A 23,389-nucleotide genomic window follows, 5' to 3' on the forward strand; every position below is an offset into this window, starting at 1 on the left:
AATCTTTTGGCGCTTGAGACAGGGTTTCCTGTGCTCTTTGAATGTGAGCAGTCCTTGAGTACCACTTCGCAGGTTTTGCGTCGCCTAAAGAGATGGCGCAACGCTGCATGGCGCCTCCTTCAAGCGCATTTCTTTCTAGCTGGGCAGTCTACTCTTTCTTCCTGGCGTCTTTCGCTGCCTGTCGTGCCGCCTTCAGCCGGTTTTCTTCTAGCTGAGCAGCGTCCATACCTGCGGTGTGGTGTGGTTTAGTGTGCCGTTGCGAACATGCACTACACCATTTTAAGATTGTGGCTAGTATCATCTCCAACCACTTTGCTTGCCGGTAGCCATTTCATGCTTACATCAACTCTCAATGACGGGAGAGCCAGCATTTTTTTTCAGTATTGGGTATTTAGTTCCTAAGTTTCTCTCTAAATGTCATCTGCCAACACTGAATGACAGGCAGCAAGTGTCATTTGTTGGTTAGAGAAGGAACGCAGGAAAAGGAAGGAGGATTTTGGGATGCAATGCACTTTCTTTTGAAAGCACTGTCAGAGGAAACAGACCGCTGGGAGATATCCGGCTGCAGTGGTGTCACACACGTGATGTAAAGCAAATGCAGTGTACACCTATGGTGTGTTCACATACGCAGAGAACCGTCTGTACGAATTCCAAACAAAGCCATAGGTGGCTTGGGCTGAAGCCCACTTCCAGTTTTCTTCTTTTTGCCTCTCGTATTGCTGACAAATGTTACGCAAGATATTGTGTGTTTTCATTGATTATGCTTTTCTCAATGTGATTTGCAGATTTCAAGAGAAAATGAATGTTTTTTTCTGGTATTTATAGGTACCATTATTAAAGGTTAATGTGCTTTCATAATGAAAGGGCCAAGTCATCGTGTTTGCACTTCATTGGCCACCGATATCAAGTACACGGGGCCGGTGTTCTGGAGCGATGACTTTAAAAATACTGCTATTGCTTTTGTGAGACTCTGCATCGAACTTGTCGAAGTAGGCGTTTGACAGTGTTCCTGGTACTGTGTGCAGATAGCAATCTTGGCACAACACCAGACTGGTGGTGGCCGATTACGCTGACGCAACTGGTGTGAATTTGTACGAAATCTCGCAAACGTTATAGTATCTCCTTATGGGCAGAGAATACTGCTCTAGATCATGGGTTCTCAAGTGGGTTCCGCGGAACCCAGGGGTTCCACAGGGCCTTCCTCGGGGTTCCGCAAGCCACGGATGAATATTCCCTGGTTCCGCGCTCGCAAAGTACGCATCGCCATAGTCATCAGCGGCAATCGTGCGTGATAGCAATGCTGGAACGCTTAGTGCCTAATTATGCCTTTAAAGCCTTTATTCTTGCATTTATCACCACGCATAACACCACGTTGATGACTGGCCACTTGCCTTCATAACTATGTAGTCACCATCCATGATCGCGTCAATACCCGCCACGGTTTTGTTTGCAGCTGTTGCGGCAAACAGTAGTTTCGTTTTGATTCGGTGCACGCGTCGGCCGCGTGCCTTCAGAAATGCATAGTCGCCATCTATAAACACGGCGATAGCGACCGTGGCTTTGTCCGCAGTTGTTGCTGCAAACGGTAGTTTCATTTTGTCTTGGTGTGTGCGTCGGCCGCCTGCCTTCAGAACTGCAAGATCACCGCGGTTTCATCCTCAGCGGTTGCGGCAAACAGTAGTTTCGCTTTGACTCAGTGCGAAGATGTAGAGTGGATGAAGCGCACCGTCTACATCGCAATGGATGGACAGTTTGTTGGCGACCAGCTCACTGGCTAAAACATTTTAAGCAGAAACTCCTCCGGGAGTTGTCTAAGTATGCGGAGGCATTGTGCCACTTGCTCTTCTCCACGCAGCCAGGTGTTGTTACTAGTGTTATGACACTTGATCCTGGCAGTACAGACGACAGTGCTGCGGCGACACAGACTGGTCGGGACGGAGGAGCAATGGTGCATTGATAACGCACGCAAAGTACTGCAGGTGGCGGCACCATGTGCGCCGATGACGTCCGATCATCATAAGCCGTTATCGCTCTTTAGCTCCTTGTCCATCCGTGCCGAACCATTATGAACGTGATCAAATGACTCCGGCAGAGGCACGGACTGATCAAACGTACTATGGCATGGCGCGTGCGAACTGTATCTTAATATCGATCTGCGAAGAGGACAGACAGTGCCGACTGCTGATAAACCCGCGCGTTGTTTTCGCCGCTTTGTTGCGTTGAAACGCCAGGCCGCGCGAGGGTAAAGTCACTCGCTGCTGCGGGCTCTATCTTGAAAGCGATCGTATTATGCGAGGGACGGGCGGACTGACATACGGACAGTTTTCTCGTTGGGAAAGCTTAGAAATGCTTACGCATTTAAAAATAGTGTGTGCATGGTAGTAAAAATCGTGCCTCAGATGGAGACGCGCGTCGCGGCCACGCTATAGAAAGTCGCGAGGCCTTCGCCGCTGCGAGCACTAATCAGATACAAGATGACGAGAACTGCAGTTTGCGCAGTGCTTTTGTGCAAAATAGAAACACGATTTGCCAATTCATTCAGTAAATGAAATCGAGATGACGAGAACTGCAGTTTGCGCAGTGCTTTTGTGCAAAATAGAAACACGATTTGCCAATTCATTCAGTAAATGAAATCGGGTTGATGTCGTAGACATTTGTTATTTTCTTTATACCCGCAATAATTCGACATTTGCTTAATTCAAATTCGGGCGTTTTTTTTTTTGTCTCGTGAAGTCTGCATTAACGAGGTTTTGCAGCACTCAAAGTAGAGTCGTCACTAATTCTAAGACCTCTTGTGATGAAAGGTATAAGTCTCCCCGTGCGATATGCTCTGAAAACTCATTCTTTCGTGTCATGTCTTGGTTGTGATGCTGTCTTGTCTTGGCTCTGACGATTGCGCCCAGTTTGCACCATGTGCGTTGCACGTTGCCATCAAAATAGCCTGTCCACCATAATCGTTGGCCCCAAACATGTTGCACGCTACGCCTAGCATCTTTACTAAGGACGGGGGGGGGGGGTTCCTTGGCATTAATGAAGCTTAGCAGGGTTCCCTGGGACCAGCGTGCTTGAGAACCCCTGCTCTAGATCATGGTCGAGCACAAAATGACCCAACAGCAGCCTTCACAAAAATGTGCTCCGACACTGGGTATGATGGCTCTGACAGTAGGCTGTTGCCCATGCCAGGAATGCAGTTTAGTTTCGTATCTGATTGTAATGTGCTGGAAACTTTCGGACCCATCTTCTCTGAAAAAAGGTGCACGTTAGATTCAGGTAAATACATAGTACTATGTTGCCGTGTTTATGGGGTGGTATGTCGCTTTGTTTTACATAATCGACGTATGCTATCCTTAGTATGGTTAAACCTCAATATAGCGAACTTCAATACAGTAAAACCTCGATAATTCGAACTCGGTTAATCGAAATTTTGGTTAATTCGAAGAAGAATTTGAGCGGTCCGTCATTCTCAATGCAAATTCTACTGGATAATTTGAATGGCCCGCGCGGCTCTATTCGGATAATTCGAAGTTTCCGGCTAGTAGCAACGTGCGGCGGTTAGGTTAGGGCGCTCCGTACAGTCGCAACCGATTTTCCGAGCTCGTGGGGACTGAAAAATAGTCTGGAAAACTCGTTTGGCCGAAAAAAAAGTTATTAGTGCGGCTTAAAAAATCTCTAATAATGCCCTGCCTCATACTACGCTTGGAGGGGATCGACTTGCTTGGATTGCGCAGCAATGACATCGTCTCCGTGTACAGTCGACACGAACGTCACCGCGTTGGCGATCTCCGCCAACGGAGTTCGCCATGGAGATCCAAGAAACGAGTTTCGCACCGCTTAGCTCTCGCGAAGGTACTGGAGGTAGCACCGATCACTGAGACATGGGTCTCCGAGACACCTGCTCAGTGTACACGCCACGTTCAAAATAGCAACCGAACTTGAGGGGAAAAAAAAAAACTCACTGAATTAACAAGCGTGGTGTCAGCGCGCACGAACGAGCGTGGCCGCCGCAGCGAGCGACGGCGAAGGTTCGCACGGTCTATCGCGTCAACGGAAACTGAGCGGCGAGAGCCCAGCGCATACAAAAGGTCAGAGCCGTCTGGAGATCGCTTTCAAGATACGGTGCGCGGCGAGAAACGCTCCAGCGCTACGTACGCAGTTGTTAAAGAGTAGAAGTCCCCCCCCTCCCTCCCACACCCCACGGCCTTTTGCACGAGGGAGGAAGTCGCGTTTACGCTCCGCCGTGCGTTCGCTCTCCATGAAAGCGTGCGTCCCCCGCGCGCTGTCACTCGCACATACGGCGGGCGCGCGGCGATGATTTTATCGCCCTTGGACTCTGTATGGAACCTCAGGGCGGCGACGCCGACGGCGAAAATCCACTTGAAGTGTCCATATAATTGCTGTCGCAATAAAAAAACATCCCTCAATAAATGGTTACAGTCGAATCCCCCTACAACGAATGCCGCTACAACGAAATTTCCGCCACAACGAAGATTTTCGGATTCCCGTCAGCTGCCCATAGAAAGTAATACAAAAAAAGTCCCTTCATAACGAAGGCATTTTATTCGGTATTTCCGCTTCAACGAACTTTTCGAGAACGAAACTGTGACTGAATTGAAATTGAAACTGCGAGTAGTCAAATTAGAAGGCCCTTCCAAAGCTGTGACGATCGTATGTCCGCTTGAACGAGGTTTTCGCGAACGAAATCAAATTCAAAGTACCGGTTTAAGCCACTGCAATCCATAGCCACGCGTGATCACCACGCGCCTGCGCGACACTGCAGGGGATCACCACAATCGCTGCCGTTTTCTGTGGTGTGTGTCCGGGTGAAATGGTACGCCAACGAAGAAGCGGAAACTTCCTCTCTCGAGGAGAAGGCACATACGATCGCCGAGGCAGAAAGCAAAAGGAAAAATCTCGCAGTTCGCCCGCAAGGCGAAGCATCGGTTACGATAGCAAGTTAGTAGACAGCTATACGAACTAAAGATAGTAGTTTTCTTGTAAACATTCGCTAACTAAATTACCGGGCACGGTGTCGCACGCACACAGATAAACATGAACAGATCTCGCTCGATGACCGCGGAAAACTCCGTGTCAACACGCTGGAGTGAGACGCGGCAATAACAGCGAACGAATTGACCTCCGTGCCGTCACTGCCTTCACCGCGAACTAAACGTCGAAAGCACAGCGCACACGACTCTACCGGCACTAGTTGCACTTTGCCCCCATCGCAGATCGCTTTGAAGATGAGGCCCGCGTGGGCGCTCACTTTGTGCACGTTACATTTCAAGATAGCGGCCGCGCCGCAGCCGCTGTTGTCATCAAGATGCTAACGTCTCGTCGTTTGGGGAAAAGGAAACTATCCGCTAGACACACCGACTCCGGCGACTACTTTGAAAGCAATGGTTCATTCTCGCCTCATCAGAAAAGTTATCCGTACCCACGACAATGCGATGGCTCTTTTAACGGACTCTGAGACTCGCGTAACGCCTTGCTTGCCGTGAAGCGTAAGAAATCCAGGCTGACCGACTTCGGGAAATAAAACTTCCGGTAAGCGCTAGCTTGCCAAGCTTGTCGACTTTGTCATAATATGCAGTGAAATTGCGATAATTCAAACCGCTTCATTGCGAAGGTGCGTGTGCCGCAAAATGAGTGTTTCGCGACCAGCCGAGCACGCGCGTTGGATTACGCGTCAGCCGCAATGTACGAAAAAATGCTGTAACAGCGGCGCAAATGGATTCTCTCGTGAAGTTGACACTTTATCGACTGCCTTCGGTACCTTCAACCTTTGCCCCCCACCGCCATCGCGAAGATTTCCCTGACGATGGTTTCGGTTTCGTTCGCGGCTTTGCCGTTTGGCGTACGTACCGTATTTACTCGATTCTAAGCCCCCATTTTTTTCGTGATCGCGATGCACAAAGTGAGGGGGGGGGGGATGCTTGGATTCGAAAAATCTCTGTGACGCTCGGCTCCGGCTACGCGCCGCGCGAGCGAGCGTCACGAGTCCGCGCGGCTCTGCAGTCCGACTGTGCGGCGAGATCGCGCGGCTCTGCAGTCCGACTGTGCGGCGAGATCGCGCGGCTCTGCAGTCGACTGTGCGGCGAGACGCGCGGCTGCAGTCAGACTGTGCGCGAGATCGCGCTGCGGGGCCGTGCCACTCGGGAGTGCGACGGCTCCGGCTACGCGCGGCTCGCGGGTCACGAGGCGGCCTTGGCTACGCGCTTTCTTAACAAATAGGCGGGTGCTTAGATTCGCATGCAAACTTTTCCCCCAATTTTCTCGGGAAAATGGGGGGGGGGGTGCTTAGTATCGCGGAAAATACGGTATATACATACCAATTCGCGTCAACGAAGTTCCGCCACAACGAAATTTTTCGTGTGTCCTGTGAATTCGTTGTAGCGGGACTCGACTGTACAACGATAGTGCTGAGCGCATACACTAAGAAAAAAGAGAAAGAGCAGTACTCTGGAGCGTTTTGTCAGCCAAGGAAGAGCGGGCATGGCCTCCGAGACTGGAGGATTGCGCGAGCTCTCTATTGATAGCGCGCGTTCCAATCTTGGAGGCTATATAGCGAGCCACGGAATCCAAGCTATAGTGCAAAATCCAACATGGCGGCCTCCAAGATTGGGTAGCGCGGCTCGGAAAGAGCGATTGGTCCGCAAAATCGAACTTTGGGACACTGTATACACCGTTATGTATAACGAAATTCTCGATATAACAAAGTATTCCTTTTTTAACTTCTTGTCGATAGAAACACGGTAGAACCTTGCTGATATGATCCCGTTACTTACGTCTTACCGGCACGAACATTCGCGATCGAGAACACGAAAAATGACCTAATACAACTGTATTGGGTACTTTTTTTATCATTTTCTTATACCGCTTTTTTTATCGGTTTATACATTCTCAGAAAACAATGTTTTGGCACCAACGTTCAGTATATCACCAACCTGCAATGGTATGATACGTTTTCTTGCCACTAGATCCCACGTAAACAAGAAAAGGCGCGAGGCAAGCGTGATTGAAAACTGTAGCCACCTGCCGCAGCAGCTTCCCTGCATACTCGTTCACCCTTCTTAAGTGAAAACGCCGGTGCCCACTCATTTCGGTTTTCCAGTACCAGCCAGCATCTCTGCCCGGGTCGTCGCATGCTGCATTTACAGCTGTCGCTGCCAACCCTATAGCAATAAGCATATTCACCTATCGGCTTCACAGCGCATGAGGCGGTGTGCCGTTGGAAGCGTACTGCATGCTTTTATAGGTGATAATCAAAACGCGAGCCACCATTCCCTGCTGCAGGCAGTGCAAAGTCAGTGTCATGTTTCCCTCTGGAGGAATCGTAGGCATTGTATTCTGGCAGCCCTCGCCAGCTCAATTTCGTGTTGGTGTTTGCGGCGCCAACTACAATGTGTATCTCGGGTCACTGAGGCACTAGCTCAACACTCACTTTTACTGCGCTAAGCAAGCTATGCGCTAGGCATTAGGAAATTTCCGTACGATCACGCTTGAAAAGCCTGGCAACATAGACAAAAATTGTCATAATTAATTCGGTTGGTGGGTGTTCTGTGTCAAGAAAATGGGGGGGGGGGGGGATGATCCTGGCTTTTGCAAAACTGACATGGTTGGTCAGTCTCTGAATCAGAGTGTTGTCGTCGTACGCAGGTCATGGCAGCTTCTGCGCTTCCCTCGACAACCTGTGTGTTTATCCGCATCGTGGGCACCCACACACCTGAACGACGAGGTGAGTGTCTGCCCCCCTGCTGAATGTCTTGCCTTGAAATGTCTGCTGTAAGGAAGGGCATTCTGCCTGTAGGGCTCAGAAAATAACACAAGAAATTTTAGAAGTTTATGATTACATGGCGAGTGATGCAACAAAAAGTGCTATGCATAATGTTTACCCCTCCGTGCCACGCTATTAACCCGAATCCTACCAAAAATTTCCAAAAAGTTTCTACTGCAGAATTCGTTATGAATGCAATGCAGACATTATTTTAAGCGCTTTGCAAAAGTGGAAACTTAATAGCAACACAAAAAAATAAGTATTTGTGAAGAAGAAGCGCGCCCCGTCCAGCGCATCGCCATTGCTCGGCCCGCTCTGCTCGCGCTGTTGGTCACTGGTGTCTTTTGGGACGGTGCTCCACGCTGCCTTGCCGTTCTTGGAACTCGAAGCGTCTTGAAGGACAGCGTCAATAAACCTCTCTCAGTATTGTCAACTAGAAATGAAAAATGCAAAAAAATTAAGCTGTGTGTCGTCGAGCTGAGCCAATCCTTGCCATTTATTTGAAAAATGTGCTGATAAATGCAGCTCATTCATTGCACGAATGGGTTAAAGGGCTCTGAGAAACTTTTTTTTCAAGCCTGAGAATACACTGGAGTATGTGCAATGACTTTCTATGGATAATATTGTAGATACAGTCAACGTCCGATTTTTTGGACTCCCTAGGGGCCGCAAGAACGTCAGAAAAATCGGGCAGTCCGAAAAAATGAATGCATGCCTTTTACTGCCGCCAAAGGCTCAAATCGCCATAGGCACATTCGAAATAGCTCTAAAAGCCTGCCAGTACACTTATTAGGCGTATCGGTGCTCCTACAGTGATAGGAGACGGCGGATGCATACTGTGTAATTAAGGGAAAACATACCGTGACCCGTGACAATTGCCCCCCACTCTAGGTATGCTTCACTGCAATACTTTGCATATGCTTTGCCGTGTAACATTGCCATACTGAGGCGAAGCTGACTGTCGGGAACTGGCATTATGCAACGTGCCGGGCTTTCCGAGCTTCGAAGCCATTGGCGAGGATTATAAAGGCGGAGTCGGTGCCATTGCTAACAGCGGCGAATTGTTTCAATGAAAACATGGCACCGAACAGCAAGAAGCTTGGTAGCGAACGTCGGAAGCCGATAGGCCTAGCATTGCTGCGGTGGTCGCTCGGCTGCCAGCGGATCTACATGGGAGAGCGCCGGTTCGAGGCGGCGGCGAGATAATCAAAATTGCGGTGGTGGTGGCTTCGATAAATGCTGCTTCGGACCTGCGGGCATTGCAAAAAGTCTGGGAAATCGGACGGCAAAGGTTTCTTGCGTCCGAAATTTCAGACGTCCTTATACATTGACTCTATGGGGTATGTGGCGGTGCCGCGAAGAAATATCAGCCATGTCCGAAAAAATCGGGCATTTGGAGAATCAGTCATTGACCGTATTAAGAGTACAGCGTTAATTTCCCATTGCTCTTCAACACACGTTTCCTCTCAACTGAGGCAGCTCTGATAGCAATGCCCTGCCTATTGCTCCATTGCTCGCTTCCAGTACTTGCTGTAGATGGTTAAATAGACAGCTAAGTGTATAGCAGCTATGTCAATCTCGTTCCAACTCTGATAAAGTCAGCAAAAGAGGCAGCTTCACGAATACTGTGTCGGAAGGACTATGGGGCTATTTACTGTGCAAACAATATGGCGGCGGCTGAGCAGAAGGCTGGAAAACTCGTCAGGAAAGTCATCTGTTACAGGAAACCTACTCACGCTTTGTTAAATGCTTGATGTAAATGACATTGTTTTTTTTAGGTTTGCACCCCCAAAGTGTTAAAGTACAGTGATAAATGTACCTTTCTTACTTTTTTACTTTTAAAAACTGTCATGATATAGCAGATACGTCTTACAGACGGTTCTAAATGCGTTCAGTTGCTTGGGCTCTAATCTCTTTGTTGCTGTCAACGTAGACAATATAATGTTCATCAGAATTGGAACACATTATTCTTACTTTTTCTTCTTTCTGTGGCGCATTAGTAATCCTTCAGAAGTGTTGGTGAAGAAGGGTGACAGGATGGTCGTATGCACTAACCCCTTAACTGGGGAGCACATCTGTAGACAGGCCCAAAGTTGACCATGCCATCAGGAGCGCGTCTGCAGAAGCGTGACTCTCTCGCCGCATTGAAAAGTGCAATTCAAAAGAAACATTTTTCATCAAGTATAATATGTGCTGCCATCTACTCAGAAAAAAAAATAGTGTGTGGTGGTATGATGTTTATTTCCTAGATGGTACCGTTTTTCTTTGTTGATAGCAAAGTGGGGAGCACTCTACAGGGCGCAGGAACTCTTGATTTTGGCACAAAACAAATTGTGCCACACTTTGGATTCCACAAAGAGGCGGAAAGTTTTGAGAGATAGTGAAATTGTGGCATTGCTGGAAGAGAGTGATGACTCTGACAAGTGAATAGGGGTTGGAGCTTGAAAGTGGCCCTGACAGGTAAAGTTGAGACAGAGAAGACGAGAATGACTTAAAGAGCCAGTCACTACACCTGTGATTTCCAAAGAATGGCATGACAAGAGAGCCGCATGAACACGGTTTGTTTTTCAAGAAGTCCTGGGATAAATGTCTTGTTTGCTCAAGTAAGTTCCATTGATATAATTGAGCACTTCGTGAATTACGAACTTGCTCCATTGTCAATTTTTTAGTAAAAATTGCTCAGCTGATGACGTCGCTACTCTTCTTCTTGAGGGAGTGATCTTCGAGACCTACAAGACGCAAAAACACGCACTACGGATCTACACACGCATAAGTTGCATGAGCAACTTCCGTATTTTTTCAGGATTGCGGCATTGAGGCGCGTTGTGCACTTTTGTGTACGCTATATATTTCTCTCTTAAAACCAGACTGGAGAAAAGAAATTGTTTGCGTTGCAAGAGATCTTGAAACCAAAAACCTGTCTGGGAATCTGAAAGGGCGAAGCTGTAAGCAAGTTTGGAAACCAATCAACAGAATCAAATCAAGCTCCTTCGGGTACAGTGATGCCTTTTGCAAAGCTTCATGCACAAGCCAACCTTGGCAAGCTGCTTTCAAGGAACCTGCATTTAGAAACACCCTTCTGCAAGACAATCCCACAGAGAGAAGAGGTTCTTGATTCTGGTGAAGTTTCTTCATTTTGCAGACGAGAAATTCGTTGCAGGAGAACATGACAATGTTCGTCTTTACAAGATATTTCCAGTGTTTAATACTGTTAAGAAGTTCCAAGAAGGTTGCACTCCAGAGAGAGACATAGCTATTGCCGAAGCCTTCTTCTCTGAAAAGGGCGATGATCTGGAAGAGTACTCCTCAGATTCACAGCACTTTAGATGTGAATCTAAGAGTGGGTACATCTGGAACATTCTTGTTTACATCGGGTATAGCAGTCCCTATACCATACTTGCCATCTCTCCCGAATTGTCCGGGAGGTTCCTGAATTTGATCAGATCTCCCGATTGTAAGGTTGCGACCCCAAATCTCCTGGAAAGTGGCCGCCCAGCACAGCATTTGGTCTTTTTTTTTACGCCCTATCGCTATAATCCTATTACGCTCTCTTATAAACCAGGCGGAAGGATGAGAGCAGCAGTGCGGGAGCAGTAGTTAGTCACAGTATGCACCTTGAATCGAAGTAGCGGTCGCCGGCACCACACACGAATGAGAGCAACCAACAGGCGCTGCCATAATTGATTTTCAGATTGGCTCCTCTTGGCTGGTTTGCACATTTTTAGCAATTCAGTCAGATGACCGTGGGTGCCTAAGCTTCAGTTAGCTTTGTCAGATCCTCGAGTGAAGTTGGAAAATCGAACTACTCTTTGTGTTCCCCGAGTTTAGTTGTGGAACGATTGATGGCGCATTCAAAAGCAAGAAGTACTACTTGCAATATTTCTGAGATCATGCACGACTTAGTTTCCGTGCTTTGTCACTTTGTGGAAGGCGACAAGTATGGATTCTGTACAACGGGCACATGTGATGTGAGCGTTCGCATGCGGCATGAATTTTTTTTGGAGGCGGGGAACTTTAGCTCCCCCCTCTCCTCCCCCCTCTCCTGTCTTCCTGAATTTTTATGTTGCTAGGTTTGCAGGTATGATATACGTTTTCTTTCCCAAGCATGGTTCATCTTCCCTGAAAAGCCAACATGGTGTTATGGCATTGTGTGTTGACCTCCTGGACAAGGGCTACACCCTGCACATGGACATCTAATATTGCTCTCCTATCCTTTGACTACTTTGCAGTGCTGAGACCAACACATAGGAACATGCAGGACTAATCGTAAAGAGGTTTGAAAGAAATAACAAAAAAGGACCTCAAAAAATGTAATTTTATGGTCGCAAGTACAGAACGAAGCTTTCTATTATCAAATGGATGGACAAGAAAGGAGTCTGTATCAAGTTCAGATGATGAGACTATGACGACAAGCAAATCCAGTAACAAAAAAAAGAAACCCAGAGCTGTTGTTGAATATAATAATGGAATGGCAATTCTACCTTGCTATCTGTGCATCGTGGCATACAGAATTGCCCACCGTTGACTGAATACATATTATGTGAAGGTGGTCCGTCATTCATCGACATCAGCAGTTTGAACAGCTACACACAAAGTTGACCAGCTGGCATTCCGCCTTGAGCTGGCAAAAGTCCGTTGGAATAATGTGGAACTGCAACGTCCATGAGAAAACTGGATGTTCGTCTTCCCGACCATCTCCCTGTCGGATTTCGAGAAGAAGGCACTTTTCTGGATTTCAGTGACCCATTAGCAACAAGGAAAATACAGTCAAATCTCGTTGGTACAATCTTCACTGGAACCGGAAAAGAAAGCGTATTATACGAAGTGTTATTCAACCAAATCGTATTATCGGGGAAAGAAAAAAAAAACGTATTACAGTGTAGACCGCTTATAAGGTAAGTCGCCGGAGTCGCGAATATCCGCACTATAAGCGGTACCGCACTATAACCAAAGCAACAATTTTCAAGGCCCGCACATATACAAAACATGTGCACCGAGCTGCCATGCGTATGTGACAGTCGAATCTCGTTAATTCGAACCAAATCACACGGCGACGCCTCCGACCGGCATTGCTCCAGCACCGCCGTAGCGTAAAAGCTTAGGAGAGACCCCCCAATGTCGCGCGCGAAAAAAAAAAAAATAAATAAATAAATAAAAATAAAAACGCGGCGACATTTCACCCTCTCTCAAATGGAAAGGTCGCCGATTCTGCGTTGCGCCGGAACATGCGTGCACGTGCCGACGTCTCAGCCACGCTACCGTAGCCACGTGTAAAAAATGGCAGTGAACCCTTCTTTCTCCTATATGCTTCCTCTACTTTTTACCTTGCACGCTGCGGCTACGGCACAGAGGGAAGCAGCGGCGCTGTCCTAGGCCGGCCAACGAAGCTGCCCCCACACCGGCAAACGCCCGCTTCCCGATAACGGCAGAAAATGAAGCTTCGGGGAGCTGGCGCCGTGCCGGCTGGAGCGGCGGCGCCTGCGGGCGCGCACGGTGACAGTCGAAAGTGAGGGAGCTACGAGGGGGGGCGAGGGGAGCCACCGAAGCGGCGGAGCTGCCGAGGCGAAAACCGCTTCCCTGCTGCATGCCCTCCTCCCTTACATTCCACGGTCTCCGCGTGCGCCCTTCGCCGTGCCGTGTCGGCACCGCCCGTTCCCTCCCTGAAGTTTAATTTACTGCTGTTATCGTGAAGCGAGCCTTGGCCGGCGTTGGCAGTTTCGTGGCCCTCGCTCGCTATGCGCGCCGTGATATTTTCTTGCACTCAAGGTTCTGGTTTCAGCCTCACTGGCTGTTCGTTCGCACCACGTGCCCTTCTCCTCCCCTTCGTCTCTCTCTCTTCCTCAAGCACTCCTTGGGGCGCCCGTTTGTGGGGAGCGTTTGCCGTCTCCGCTGATTTCCTTACTCCCAGGCAGCCGCACTGCAACCGGTATTTCGTTTCCCGCAACTGCATTATAAGCGATACGTGTATACATGGAGTGCTATGGGAAAATTAACGGGAGTCTGAAAAGACCGCACTACATCCGGTCCTGCACTATAAGCGGTTACGTTATAAGTGGTCTATACTGTAGTGTTTTTGATATGCTGCAGCAAAGTTTCTGTTGTGGATAGCTCAGCAAGCCAATTACTAAGTACCAATGTACTCGCGTAATGAACATACCTTTTTTTCCCGAAAATCTAAAGCAAAGTTGGGGGGTGCGTTATTATGAGGGGTAAATTTTATGTACACTTTTTTAAAACAGCAAAAATTGAAAAGTAAGGCGGTAATGATTTGAAAAATGCATTAGATAACCGATCTTGGCAGTAAAAGTGCACGTATACTACTTGCAAACCGTAACAGCGTTGTTATTGGACTTCACTCCGCATCGGAACCATCAGACCGTCGTCCTCGTCGCTGGCCGCTTCATCCACATCGTGGATCCACAATAGCTCGTCCTCGCAGTTGCTTCCGGCCATCTGCCGTTATTGCAAGCATCATGTTGAAGCGCTGCTTTTCGGCACCTGTTGTTTTGACAACCACGCTGCGTGCATCTTTTTCCTCGACTGTCCTGCTCATCGGCATGTCAAAGTTTATCAGTGTCCGGTCAGCGTTTCCGTTTTATGAGCAGATAAACTCTGTCCTGCAGCAGGTGTATAACTCGACTTGAGGCCCATCGCACACAGCAATACCAAAGACAGGCACAAAAGCGAGCAACAGACACGCGCATTCGACACTATGCATGACTAGGTCGACCAAGTGCCGGCCGCAACTTCTTCACTTGGACTCTCCCGGTGCGCCGTGCCTCCACGCCTGGCTACACAGTGTGCGCGCACACTCTGCTATTACAGTTAAACCTGGATATAACGAAATTGACAAATTCCCGAAAAACTTCGTTATAAAGAGGATTTCGTTATATGCAGGTTCGGCACGAAAAATTCTAAAAAGGAACGCTTACCGTATTTACTCGATTCTAATGCGCCCTCAATTGCTAACGCACACCCGTTTTCCCGTTTTCGTCGAAGCACTCATCCTTGGAATGTCACACCAGGTACCGGGTGCGTGGACGCGTGTCGTTTCGCACAAGCGCAAGGCATCGGAAACGAAGAGCGAGCGTCACGATGGCGTCGTAGCATCGTATAGTGTTACAGTAGAACCCCGCTGTTACGTTTCCGGGGGCTGCGTTTTCCCGAGTGTTACGTCGTTTTCGGCCGGTCCCGGCACAACTCCCATAGTACCCGATGCATTGGTAACCCCACTGTTGCGTCGCAACTGTGGGACCGTTCCCGCATCATACGTTGTGAACTGCCACCCCGCACCGGCCCGAGTGGCCATTTTGATTTTTCAAGTCGCTTGGCTTAGTGGCTTGACGATGGCATTGGCCGCCCAAAGTGCTGGGGGCGACAACTATGACGTATTTTCGGTTTCCGCCAGCAAAAGTATGGCCCTTGAGATCCGTATTTGCTATATAAAGAAGGTGTCTATGACGCGTTGTGGATCTAAAATTGGTTTTGGCTCATAGACATTCCGTATAAAGTCCCAAGGACGATAACGCAGTCGCTGCACGCCGTATGCTGTATGTGCGAATAAAAACGTGCGAGGGGAGCCGACGATCGCATCTAAATCTCGCGCGCGCAAGAAATGCAGGGAGGAAGCGCGCCTTCTTCTGTTGCGCTCGAGGCACCGGCGAGGGAGCGAGGGGGGAGGGATAGCGGGGCGGCGTTGTACTGTACTCTGGCATCAACTGCGTACTGCGCGGCGGCGCGAGCGTACCTTGAAAGCAATCTGCGTTGGGGCAGAGTCTGTAGGTGCGTCGGCGGCTCGTAGCTTTGTGCGTGCTGTGTGTTCTCGGCGCTCAGTTTGCATTGAAGCGATAGACAACAGCACGAAGGTCACTTTGCTCGCTTCTCCAGCGACACTTCCACACGCCGCCAGCGTGTGACAGTGCGTGTCCGCGCTCATCGAGTGTGATGATGCACAGCGTGTACCAGCGCGTCGGCAACATCAACTGGAAAAGGAGAGAGTGCCGGCTTGGCGGGCTAGGCCAGATGCAGCAAGCTGCAGAATCAGGTTTAAATGAAGGGAGGGGGAAAGGTCACGCCCGTGGCGGTAAGATAGCCGGGTCGAGGGATGCAGGCCCGCCTCGCACACGCACGCACGCACATGGGCGCTTGCTTCGCATTCCGTCGTGGCGGAGAAGGTGCTTCCGGTTGCTGCTCGCGCAATAATGACAAAATTTGGGGCGAAATCTCTAGGTGGTCGGAGGGGGAAATTCGTTATATCGAGGGGGTCTCCCGCTGCCATTTCGTTACGTAGAGGTCTCAAATACATGTGCTTCTATGGAGTAACGGCGGGGAATCGAAAAACTTCGTTTTATCCAGGAATTCGTTACATGGAGGTTCGTTATAAGCAGGTTTAACTGTACATCAGAGCAAAGTCCGTAAACTGCATAAAGTAACTGCTTCAGAGAGCAAGTTACAATTTTCTTTTCTCTCTAGAGTCTGCCAAGTGCTAAGGAACCTCTTTCCGTCAGGCCTCAAGCTACCATGATAACACGCAGCCTGTTCATGCCGCATGCTTACCCGCCAGCATTCGCTCGTCATGGCTTTGCCGTCAGCTTCTCAGTCATCAAACCCACCGCCCCTGCCGGTGTGCCACCATGGCATGTTTGCGACTAGCGTGGATGTGTAGTATACAGAAGTTAGCGGCAGAACTTTGTTTACACGATCTTGGAATTTCGCACATTACATCATTGTTAAGTAATTCCAACACAGCGTCGGGCATTGAGATTAAGTGCGCTTGCTTTAAACACATGTGTGAGAGTAAAGGATTCTAGTCTCTTCGGAAAACTACAGCACGGCCGTTCGATCGTGAGACTGCACAGTAGCAAAGTTTGGGGTGCGTTCATTACGCGAGGAAAAAAAAAAAAAGGTCTCTTGCGACCAATCTGGGGGTGTGTTTATTACACGAGTAAATTACGGTAATTACTATATTATTTCCTAACTCTAACATTTTATTAATATGAATGTACAGTCGAATCCCCCTACAACGAATGCCGCTACAATGAAATTTCTGCCACAACGAAGATTTTCCGATTCCCTGTCAGCTGCCCATAGAAAGTAATAAAAAAAAAAAAATTCCATTCGTAACGAAGGTGTTTTATTCGATATTTCCGCTTCAACAAACTTTTCGAGAACGAAACTGGGACTGAATTGAAATTAGGAACTGCCGAGTAGTCAAATTAGAAGGCCCTTCCAAAGCTGTGACGATCGTATGTCTGCTTGAACGAGGTTTTTGCGAACGAAAACAAATTCAAAGCACCGATTTAAGCCACTGCAATCCATAGCCACGCGTGGTCATCACGTGCCTGCGCGAGACTGCAGGGGATCACCACAATTGTTGCCGTTTTCTGTGGTCTGAAATGGCTACGCCAAGGAAGAAGCGTTAATTTCTCTCTCTTGAGGAGAAGGCACATATCGCCGAGGCAGAAAGCGGAAGGAAAAAATCTCGCAGTTCGATTATCGATTGCGAGCATCGATTGCGATAGCAGATTAGTAGACAGCTATACGAACTAAAGATAGTGATTTTATTGGCCGTATAAACTGGTAAACATTCGCTAACTAAATTACCGAGCACGGTGTCATGTGCGCACAGGTAAACATAAACCATCTCGCTCGATGACCGTGGAAACTCGGTGTCAACATGCTGGAGTAAGAAGGCACGGCAATAGCAGTGAGAGAATTGACCTCCGTGCCGTCTCTCGCTTCACCGCGAACTAAACGTTGAAAGCACAGCGCACACGACACTAGCGGTACTAGTTGGACTTTGCCCACATCGCAGATCGCTTTGAAGATGAGGCGCGCGCGGGCGCTCACTTTGTGCACGTCACAGATTGCTTTCAAGATAGTGCCCGAGTGGCCACACCGCAGCTGATGTCAACAAGATGCTAACGTCTCGTCTGGGGAAAACGACAATCCGCTAGACACACCGACTACGGCGACTACTTTGAAAGTAATGGATCCTTTTCACCTCATCAGAAAAGTTATCAGAACCCACGACAATTGCGATGGCTCTGTTAACGGACAGTGAGACTCGCGTAACGCCTTTGCTTGCCGTGAAGCGCAAGCTTGCCGACTGTCATAAATATGCAGTGAAATTGTGATAATTCAAACCGCTTCATTGCGACGGTGCATGTGTCGCAAAATGAGTGATTCGCGATCGGCTAGACATGCGCGTTGGGTTAGGCGTCGGCCGCAATGTACGAAAAATGCTGTCACAGGGGCGCGAAATGCATTCTCGCGTGAAGTTGACACTTTATCGACTGCTTTCGGTACGTCTCAACTTTTGCCCCAATGCCGTCGCGATGATTTCCCGGACGATGGTTTCGGTTTCGTTCGCGGCTTTGCCGTTTGGCGTACGTATATACATACCAATTTCGTGTCTATGAAGTTCCGCCACAATTAAATTTTTCGCGTGTCCCGTGAATTTCGTTGTGGCGGGACTCGACTGTACTAATGTACTTCTCTCTATGGCCAGAAGAAAAAGTGATCAATGTGGAATGGTGTATGGACTTTCTGGGGTTAAATAAAATATGACCAGCCAAATTCTAGGTTACTTCGTAATAGTCGTGTTCATTATATTGCCACCAGCATTGCGAGAACAAAGATGACCGCCACATCCTAACTGTGTTTCAAAGAGCCACCACACTGCAAGCATCTAGCAAAGCACCGCAAGACAACGCTGGGCCGGTGCTGACAGACCGGCGGCTCGTGCGCAAGAATCATACGACTGGCATGCGACAGGAGGCGACAAAGAGGAAAACGAGGGACGCTTTTCTTCGAAGAAGTGAAGCTCGAGGGACGCTTTTGTTGAGTGTACAACCTTTAGTTGACGGGCACAAGTTCACCTAGAATAAATTAGTTTTTATAGAAACGACTGTTGTAACTGTTGGTTACATATCTGGTGGAGGTGCGGGGTATGATTCCAAGCCCCACACGCGCCAGGGAAGGTAGCCCGGATCCCCGAAGTTTGGAGCCAACGGAATTAACGCCTGTCCACCAACGGACAAGTCGCCGCATACGAGGTGAGGGCCCCGAGTTTGGTCCTCTTGTTGATTCAGCAAGGGCAGCGGCGGCAGTCAGCCTAGGAGCCAGTGCGATGGCTACTCAAGTGATCCCTCCTCACGTCGTTGTTGACTCACCCCTTACACCAGAATCCTTTCACGGAGACACATTCGAGGATGCCGAGGACTGGCTCGAAAAGTTTGAGCGTGTCGCCAGATGTAACGGATGGGACGAAACAGAAACTCCGGTATGTGTACTTCGCGCTGGAGGAATCTGCACGCACATGGTTTCAAAACCACGAAGCGTCGTTATCATCGTGGAACGACTTCCGACGAGAGCTGCTTGCAACGTACCCGAGCACGGACCGCAGAGAGAGGGCAGAAGCCGCTCTTCAGGCAAGGAACCAGCGGAACAATGAAATAGTGACCATGTACATTGAAGACATGTCCCACCTCTTCCGCCGAGCCGACCCAAACATGGCTGAGGACAATAAATTGCGGCACCTAATGCGCGGTGTGAAACAGGAGCTCTTTGCTGGCCTGGTTCGTAATCCGCCCCGCACTGTAGCCGAATTTCAATCAGAGGCGACGACGATGGAGAAGACGCTGTAGCAGCGTGCGAGGCAGTACAACAGAGATGTAAGCGTCGCATCATTTGACGTTGGGTCAGGAGCGCTCCCCAACATGGACATCCTACGCGAAATGGTGAGGTCCATCGTAAGGGAAGAGCTGCAGAAACTTCAGCTGGCCCAAAGCCCTCCTACGGTGTCCTCACTTGCCGATGTCATACGCGAAGAAGTCCGGCAAGTAATTTGCGAGCCAGAGCCTCAGGAACGGCCCCGCGCACAACCCGAGCGTCAGCCGCGGATATCGTAGGCCGAAGTTTTACGTCAGGACCTAGGACGCACCAACTTTGGACGAACCACCGCGATACCCCAGGGACTTCCTCGCAATGTGCCGCTCATGGAGGAAGGAAGAATACGTAAAAGCGATGTATGGCGCACTGCAGACCGGTGTCCCCTCTGCTACCACTGTGGAGAGGCTGGTCACCTATATCGGGAATGCCAATATCGCCGAGTAGGACTGCGTGGCTTCTCTGTGAACACACCTTGCCCTCGAAACGGTGAGCGTCCTTATGAAATTGAGGCATTTTTATCTACGCGCCAGACTATTCGGAACCCCCCACAACATGAACCTCGATCGGCAGCGCCTATGCGTTATAGGTGCCCAGTCCGCGCCAATCTTCCAATTCACCGAGGCGTCGCTCACCAAGTCCGCAACGGGAAAACTAGAGCCAGCGACCTGTGGAGGCAAGGCCGCTGACGCCCGGAAAACCAAAGGACCTCCATCGCCAATCTGACGGCAGTGACGAAATGACGAACAAGTGCGGTGATGACGCCATTACTTCTGAGTTGCGTGTCATCATCGACGACTTCGAAGTGACTGCGTTGATAGACACTGGTGCGGACTATTCAGTTATTAGTTATTCAGTTATTAGCCAGTTATTAGTTTAGTTATTAGCCAGAAAATTGAAGGTATTGAACCATTGGACCGGATCTCCAATACGTACAGCCGGGGGACACTTAGTCGACCCCATAGGAATACGCACAGCAAGAATCGGAATTAGAGGCTTTATATACGTCAGCAGCTTTATTGTTCTTCCTGAGTGTTCCCGTGATCTGATACTGGGCATGGACTTTTTACAAACAAATGGCGCAATTATCGACTTGCAAGAATCTCGCGTGTTGTTTTCTACAGAAAATGCTGTTGCCATTTCCGATACGGAACAGCCACATATTTCCTCTCTGCGTATTGTGGATAACCACGTGACGGTGCCGGCGCGGTGCAGTGTGACTTGTTGTAAGGAGCGACGTATTTCGTGACTACAAGGGACTTGCAGACGGAAATATCGGGCTGCTACTGGAAAAGCAAATAAGCGTGGCAAGAGGCATAACGGATGTGCGGATGTCCTCTTGACTAACTTTTGCAATGAGGCACAACCCGTGGCGAAGGGAACAGCCATAGCGTCTCTTCATGACTATGCACAATTTGCGGATGTGTCAATCCTCGATGCAGCATCACCAGCTTCTGCCACTTTAGACAGTGTCCTTGCCTCTATCGATATCGACCGACAGCTGTCATCACCACGAGATAAGATTGTGAGCTTGGTCACAGAGTTTGCTGAATGCTTTTCGACTTAATCAAAAGTCCGTCGTACTCCCGTCGCAAAACACCGCATTGTAGTCGAAGAACCTGCAAGACCAGTACGCCAACACCCGTACCGAGTGGCTCCAAAAGAAAGAGAAGCGATAAGAAGTCAAGTACAGGAAATGCTCAAGGACGATGTAATACAGCCATCCAATAGCCCGTGGGCACCTCCTCCGGTAGTCCTGGTCAAAAAGAAGGATAACACCCTACGATTTTGTGTTGATTACAGGAAGCTCAACCTTGTCGCGAAGCAGGATGTTTATCCACTCCCACGCATCGATGACACCTTGGACAAACTACGAAATGCCTACTTCTTCTCTTCTTTGGATCTCAAAAGCGGATACTGGCAGATCGAAGTGGACGAGTAAGATCGCGAAAAAACGGCATTTGTGACACCAGATGGTCTATACGAGTTTAAGGTGCTTCCATTTGGTCTGTGTTCTGCACCCGCCACCTTCCAGTGGATGATGGACACTGTTCTCTCCGGACAGAAATGGCAGTCGTGCCTCGTCAACCTTGATGATGTGGTGGTCTTCACTACATTCGAGCAGCATGTGCAGCGACTGAGAGCAGTTCTGGACGCTATTCGCACGGTGGGGTTGACCATAAAACCCGAAAAATGCCACTTCGGCTTTCGCGAGCTCCGCTTTCTCGGACACATTGTCAGTGCTGAAGGCGTCCGCTCCGATCCTGAGATCACTGCAGTAGAAATGTTTCCGAAGCCAAGAGACAAAAAAGCTATTAGACGTTTCCTGGGACTGTGTGCCTACTACAGGCGTTTCGTAGAAAACTTTTCTAAAATCGCCGAACCACTCACGCGACTGACAAAAGGAGATGTCCCTTTCGTGTGGGAGAAAGAACAAGAAGATGCATTCTCTGAGCTATAACAACATTTGCAGAGTCCTCCTATACTTGCCCATTTTGATGAAAATGCCGAAACAGATATCCACACCGACGCGAGTAACGTTGGCCTCGGAGCTATACTTATTCAGTGGCAGAATGGAGACGAAAAAGTCATCGCGTACGCAAGCCGTACCTTATCGAAAGCCGAGACAAATTACTCAGCTACAGAAAAGGAATGCCTGACAGTTATATGGGCCATCAGTAAGTTCTGGCCATACTTATATGGCAGACCGTTTCGAGCCATCAGCGACCATCATTCATTGTGTTGGCTGGCGAACCTCAAGGACCCTTCTGGAAGGCTCGCTAGATGAAGTTTGCGTCTACAGGAGTATGACATTACGGCCGTTTACAAGTCCGGTCTCAAGCACAATGACGCTGATTGCTTATCACGCGCACTAATCGAATCGACGTCACCTGAATACGAGCAAGATTTCCCATTCCTTGGGGCAGTGAATACGGCGGAAATGGCTCATCATGGATGAGCTCATTTTGGAGAAGTTAATGGCTCATTTTGGAGAAGTTACTGCGCCGTTACTTTGGCCCCTACAGAGTACAGTAAAACCTCGATAATTCGAACTCTGTTAATTAGAAGAATTTGAGCAGTCCCGTCATTCTCAAAGCAAATTCTACCGGATAATTTGAATGGCCCGCGCGGCTCTATTCGGATAATTCGAAGTTTCCGGCTAGTAGCAACGTGCGGCGGTTAGGTTAGGGCGCTCCGTACAGTCGCCAACCGATTTTCCGAGCTCGTGGGGACTGAAAAACAGTCTGGAAAACTCGTTTGGCCGAAAAAAAAAAGTTATTAGTGCGGCGTCAAAAAAAAAAAAAATAATAATGCCCTGCCTCATACTACGCTTCGAGGGGATCGACTTGCTTGGATTTGCGCAGCAATGACGTCGTCTCCGTGTACAGTCGACACGAACGTCACCGCGTTCGCCATGGAGATCCAAGAAACGAGCTTCGCACCACTTAGCTCTTGCGAAGGTACAGGAGGTAGCGCCGATCACTGAGACATGGGTCTCCGAGACACCTGCTCAGTGTACACGCCACGTTCAAAATAGCAACCGACACTTGAGAGAAAAAAAAACTCACTGAATTAACACGTGTGGTGTCAGCGCGCACGAGCGAGCGAAGTTTCGTGTGGTCTATCGCTTCAACGAAAACTGAGCGGCGAGAGCACAGCGCATACAAAAGGTCAGAGCCGTCTGGAGATCGCTTTCAAGATACGGTGCGCGCGAGAAACCGCTCCGGCGCTAAGTATGCAGTTGTTAGAAGAATAGAAGTCGCCCCCCCCCCCTCCCTCCCATACCCCCACGGCCTTTCGCACGAGAGAGGAAGTCGCGTTTACGCTCCGCCGTGCGTTCGCTCTCCATGAAAGCACGCGTCCCCTGCGCGCTGTCACTCGCACATACGGCGGGCGCGCGGCGATGATTTTATCGCCCTTGGACTTTGTATGGATCCTCAGGGC

At 49.2% G+C, this 23,389-nt stretch overlaps 1 protein-coding gene and 1 long non-coding RNA gene across 2 annotated transcripts in view; one reads left to right on the plus strand and one right to left on the minus strand.

Moving 5' to 3' along the window:
• The window catches only part of LOC119437643 (methionine aminopeptidase 1), a 63,505-nt gene that overhangs the window by 22,067 nt on the left and 18,049 nt on the right, over positions 1–23,389 (minus strand). The window lies entirely within an intron of this gene.
• LOC125942568 (uncharacterized) lies at positions 3,721–22,944 on the plus strand. Its single transcript, XR_007465221.1, has 2 exons — positions 3,721–3,846; positions 22,906–22,944. It is a non-coding gene; the product is annotated as an uncharacterized LOC125942568 (long non-coding RNA).

The sequence above is a fragment of the Dermacentor silvarum genome, chromosome 1, assembly GCF_013339745.2.
Source record: "Dermacentor silvarum isolate Dsil-2018 chromosome 1, BIME_Dsil_1.4, whole genome shotgun sequence".
In the NCBI taxonomy this organism is placed as follows: Eukaryota; Metazoa; Arthropoda; class Arachnida; order Ixodida; family Ixodidae; genus Dermacentor; species Dermacentor silvarum.